Raw genomic sequence first — 6,000 nt, forward strand, 5'->3', positions numbered from 1 at the left:
AAGGATCCAAAGAAGATAACTGTGGGTAAGTGGATGAAAGTGATCTTGTCAACATAAGAACTTTAATTTTAAAAAAACCTAACAAAGTCCCTCATCAAAAGTTATTTGAGTCATTGTAGTGTTATATTTATAAGCCTGTCCTCATTACTGTTAGCTTGTTTGCATTGGTAGTTCCTTCATTGAGGTGTTGTTTACTTCTTGATTGTTGGCCTATGCAGACAAACAAGCTAACAGTACAGTAGTCCTTGACTTACAACAGTTCATTTAATGTTTGTATCTATGTTTTTTACTTTGGCTGTACCCCGCCCTGAGTCCTTCCGGAGAAGGGCGGTATATAAATTTGATAATAAATAAATAAATAAAATTTAGTGACCATTCAAAGTTACAACGGCACTGAAAAAAGTGACTTATGACCGTTTTTCACAGTTACGAACTTTGCAGCATCCCCATGATCATGTGATCAAAATTCAAATGCTTGGCAACTGGGTTCATATTTATGACCGTTGTTGTGTCCAAGGTCATGTGATCACCTTTTGCAACCTTCTGACAAGCAAAGTAAATGGGGAAGCCAGATTCATTTAACAACCGGGTTACTAACTTAACAATGGCAGTGATTCATTTAACAACTGACAAGAAAGCCCATAAAATCAGGCAAAACAAATATCTCATTTAGCAACAGAAATTTTGGGCTCCGATGTGGTCTTAAGTTGAGGACTACCTGTAAACAGCAGTCTAATTAACTGGTGGGAGTGATCTAATTAAGATCACTCCCACCAACACCAAAGGGCACACCACTGAGAGCAAATGAATTAGAGCAAATCCCATTCCCTTCTCATGTGGATTATAATGTTCCCTAGTTTGGTAATGAAAAGTCTGCAAGAAAATAACCAAGCTCAAAGAGCACCAAGGGCTACACAGTTCAGCCTTGATCTACAAATATTATCTTTTATCAGAAAACAGAATAGGAATAAAATGCCAGTTGTCTCAGGGAAGCGACATGCATAGTAGAATCCAGTGATGAAATCCATTTTTTTTTACTACTGTGGGCGTGGTGTGGCTTGGTGGGTGTGGCATGGTGGGCGTGGCAGGGGAAGGATACTGCAAATCACCATTCCCACCCCACTCCAGGGGAAGGATACTGCAAAATCCCCATTCTCACCCCACTCTGGGGCCAGCCAGAGGTGGTATTTGCTGGTTCTCCGAACTACTCAAAATTTCCGCTACCAGTTCTCCGAGCTGCTCAAAATTTCCACTACCAGTTCTCCAGAACCTGTCAGAACCTGCTGAATTTCATCCCTGGTGGAATCCCTTAAAGCAGGGGTCCCCAACCTATGGGCCGCAGCCCACTAGTGGGCCGTGAGGTATTTGCAACAGGGCTGTGGAAATGGCCAACGAGCACAAACACGTGCACACATCCTCACTTGCACAAGCAGTGGGTGAGAGTGTGCACTCTGCGTGAGCGGCAGGCACGCATGCACACCACTTGTGCAAATGGAGCTGCATGCGCACGCGTGCTTGCTGGCCAACTCACAAAATCATCCCCCTCCTCCTCGCTGGTCCGCAAAACCAGAAATGTTGGGGAACTCTGCTTTAAAAGATCACTGCTGGGACCAGTGCTTTTTGATTTGTTCATAAAGGATCTTGACTTAGAAGTAAGCGGTATGCTGGCCAAGTTTGCAGATCATACTATTCTTTGTGGTAAAAAATAGAAGTGATTGTGAAGTGTTCCAGAAGAATCTTTTTAAATTGGGTGAACAATTAACCGCATGCAAATCTAATTCAATTTAAGGAAGCGTAAATTTATGTACCCTGGGGCAACCAAAACTAACCATGTATGGACTGATGGAGTCTGAGCTGTCTTTAATGATCTTAGTGTCATATTAGATAGGTGGATGATAATGACTCATTGTATAGCAGCTGTAAATTCCAACCTAAGAATTAGGTATCTGCAAAAGTTGTCAATATGGGAACAAAACATTACATTTCCATCTGAACCACATCTCAAAGTTCCTCCTGGACAGTTCCAGGGACAGTTTTGTAGTTTCTGGGAGTAAATATATTTATCTGTTGGATTTATAGGGCTGCCCAACTCAAACAGTTTGATTCTGGGTGGTATACCAACAGAAAAAAAAGAACAAGAAAGCAAGAGAACCACACAACATTAAAGCATATATAATATATAAATATAAATTGTGAAATGGCAGCCAAACATAATAAAACAACCGAAAGGGGACTCCACTCAGCTGGACCTAAATGCCTGAGGAAAAAACCAGGTCTTTAATGACTTTCATAAAGGTGAGCAGACTGGGGCTTGTTTATTGAGGGGAAATTGTTTCAGTGGGGTCTACAACAATTCGCCGCAGCCAACTTGCCATGGCCAACTTGCCATGGCCATTTGCCTTGGCCAATTCACTGCAGGACAAGAGTTACACTAATATCAAAGAAATGGTGGAATTGAATCATTAAGGAAAGGATGCAAAAGGAAGGACAAAACGAAATGTGAATGACAAAAATGAAAATATTTTTTATTTATTTTAAATAATTAAATTGAATTGTTAAATTGTCCGATGGTGAGTTGTCCCATGGTGAGTTTTCCCGTAGTGAGTTGGTCGCGATGAGTTGGTTGTGGATGAGTTGGCCATGGCAAGTTGCCCCATTCTGGTTTCAGAGCACAGCTGCAGCCTTAGAAAAGGCATGTTTCCTCGGTCCCATAAGGTAGCAAAGTTTCAATGATGGAACCTGTAGCATGCCCTCCTTATGGCAGTTTGTGGGGTGGGCAGATGACACCTGCAGGTAAACCAGTGTTTTGCTATGTAGGGCTTTAAAGGTTATAGTCAGCACTTGAATCATACCCAGAAATCTTTAGAATATATCATGATGTAACAGTGTTACATGGGCATATCAAACTGTCCAGAAATACCCATACTGCTCCATTCTAGATTAAAGGAAGCTGGATATTCTTCAGGAGGAGCCCCGTATAGAGTGCATGAGAGTAGTCCAATTGAAAAATGACTAAAGCATGAATGATCATGACCAGGGCCTTCCAGAATGGATGCAATTGACGCATAAGATGCAGTTGTGTAAATGTTTTCCTGGCTACAGATACGGTCTCCTTTTTGAACAGGAGCTGAGAGTCCAGGAGAAGTGCCAGATTGTTCACTGATCTGAATGGGGGTAGTGCTGCCCCATCAAGAACCAAAGATGGAAATATTTTAATTCCCAGACTCAGGGGACCACCCCCCCCCTTAATCTTGGCAGGGTTAAGCTGTAGCATGTTCTTCCCCATCCAGGCTGTCAGTCTCTGAACACTAGGGCAGGACCTCAACAGCTTCACTTGGATGGCCAGGAATAGAGATGCATAACTAGTCCAATCTGCATATTGATGACACCTCATCCTCTACTGGCAGATGACCTCATCCAGCAGTTTCATGTGGATATTGAAAAGGCACCCACAAAGCAGAGGCCTAGGGCTCAACCCTTTCTCTTTCCACCTATTAATACCATCTTGAAGCACCCACAAAGGAAGTAGGGAATCCGCAAAATCATGCTTCAAAATTCAAAGAGAGCCAGAATACCCCTGTCTGAGGCTTAGAGTGCCATCATCCCTGTTTCAGACTCAGCCTAGAAAGGGCAGATTTGTGACTAGATGAAAGTTGGTCAGCTGGATCCAAGAATGGCCTCTTGAGAAGAGAGAACACCCATCACCTTTCACAGCCAGCATAATCGCCCCTCTCTCAAAGAGGCGTTTACCATCACATTGTATGTGATGGTAAATGCCTGTATGTAATTAGCAAACATTGTATTGCTAATTAGAGCTTATGAAACTTAATGCTAGACCAATCTTAGAGTATTGTTCAACTGTTTGGAATCCCCACCATATATCTGACATCAGTGCAATCGAGCGGGTTCAGAAGTATTTCACAAGAAAAGTTTTGCCCTCTTCTGTACACAATAGAATTCCCTATGCTACTAGGTTCGAAATTCCCAGTTTGGATAACTTAGACCTACATCGCTTGCGGTCAGACCTAGGTATAGCATACAAAATTATACATAGTAATGCTTTACCTGTAAATGATTTTTTCTGTTTTAATCACAATAATACGTGCGCGAACAACCGCTTTAAACTCAATGTAAATCGTTCTAAACTTGACTGTAAAAAATACGGTTTCTGTAATAGAGTTCTCAAAGTCTGGAATGCACTACCTGATCCAGTTGTCTCAGCTACAAATTTCCACAGTTTCAGTCACAAATTGACTTCCTTACGTGGACCTTACTTCAGACTTAAGTGGTCAGTAGAGGGGGCGTGCATAAGTGCACTAACGTGCCTATCGTCCCCGTCATTGTATATATTTTTTCTTTTATTCTTGTTCTTGTTTTTGCTTGACAAATTCTAATAAATAAATAAAATAAACATGGATTTAGTAAAATGCTCCCTCCCTGGAGGCTTTGACCAACCAGAAGGAGCATGGTTGTAATACAGGTCGCCATACCTACATCTCCAAGGACTCTCTCCACTTCTTGGGGCGAACAAGCTTGAACTCTTCCCAGATAACTTTATAAAACTGCTTCAGTCATCTCTATAGGATTTGATGGAATCCAAGTCAAAGTGAAGTTTGAGGTGCTATGGTTCCTCCCAAACAAGCCAGTTTCATCTGAAATGCAGGTCCAGAATATCTTGAATGGTAGAGTCATAGAGTACAGTTGGAAGGGACTACAAAAATCATCTAATTCAACTCTCTACCATATACAGTTTTACTGGAACCATCCCTGAGAAGTGGTTTTCCAGCCGTGTCTTGTCCAAATGTTAACTTCCTAAAGTCCTGAACTTTGGTGCAAGACAACCAGGGATGCTGACCAGCCTCAGAACTTATGAGAACTCTTGTGAAGGGGAAGCCCACTTGAAACATGATGGAGACTCATCCTAACTATGATGCAGCATTGGAAATGATCAAGTGGGTCAAATGCTTTCCACTCAAGGCCCAAAATTCAATCCCTTAAAACAAGAGCTTGTGAATTAATTTTATTCACTTTAGCAGCCTTGCAGGAAAGATGCCCATGGCTTCTGCGCAGGGGCCAGTGGTGGGTTGCTACCGGTTCTCCCCGGTTCAGGAGAGCCAGTAGCAAAAATCTTGATGTGAGAGTGAACTGGTTCGCTCCGACCGTCAGCTGGGCTCTCCCGCCCGCCCCCGCACTATACCTATCTTTATTCCTTCATTTTTAGCCCAGCTGTAAGGCGCTGCAGAGCGGATTGCCCTGCCTCAGCTGTTTTGAAATTTAATGCACTTGCGCAAAGCGCAAGTTTGGCATGTGTGTGAAGCGAGTACACGTGTGCCGATCATGCACAAAGCGTGTGCACGAAGCAAACCTGTGGTAACACCGGTTAGAACCCATCACTGGCAGGGGCCTGGGTAGAAACAGCTGACAGCCTTTCAGTTAAACCAAGGGCAACTTCTATCCTGCTCACAGAACATGCTTCCCTTCTCTGGTTTGTCTGCCACCCTTAGTGGAAGGGCGTGATAGGAAGGGAGAAGCAGGGGAGAAGATCTTCTTTGTTGCCAGTTCTCCAATCCTTTGGAGTGATCAGTTCTTGGGATCAGAGAAAAGACCAAAGACCTGCAGTCTTCTGCTGCCAGAAACTAACACCAAAGGAGGCATTTATTTATTTATTGTTTTATTTATTGTTTTATTTATTTTTTTATTTATTTTTTTATTTATTGGTTCGATTTATATGCCGCCCTTCTCTGGAGACTCAGGGCGGCTTACAATGCATTAAGCAATAGCCTTCATACTTTTGTATATACCTGCTTAGTAGTGCTTTCGGCCCCCTGTAAGCGGTGTTCTTTTTATACAAAGTCAGCTTATTGCTCCCACAATCCGGGTCCTCATTTTACCTACCTCGGAAGGATAGAAGGCTGAGTCAACCTTGAGCCTGGTGAGATTTGGACTTGCAGTAATTGCAGGCAGCTGGCAGCTAAGTGCTACTTAACAGCACTTTAGTCA

This window comes from Pituophis catenifer, unplaced genomic scaffold, assembly GCF_029215685.1.
Source record: "Pituophis catenifer annectens isolate HBS135680 unplaced genomic scaffold, rPitCat1.0.hap2 SCAF_1, whole genome shotgun sequence".
Classification (NCBI taxonomy): domain Eukaryota; kingdom Metazoa; phylum Chordata; class Lepidosauria; order Squamata; family Colubridae; genus Pituophis; species Pituophis catenifer.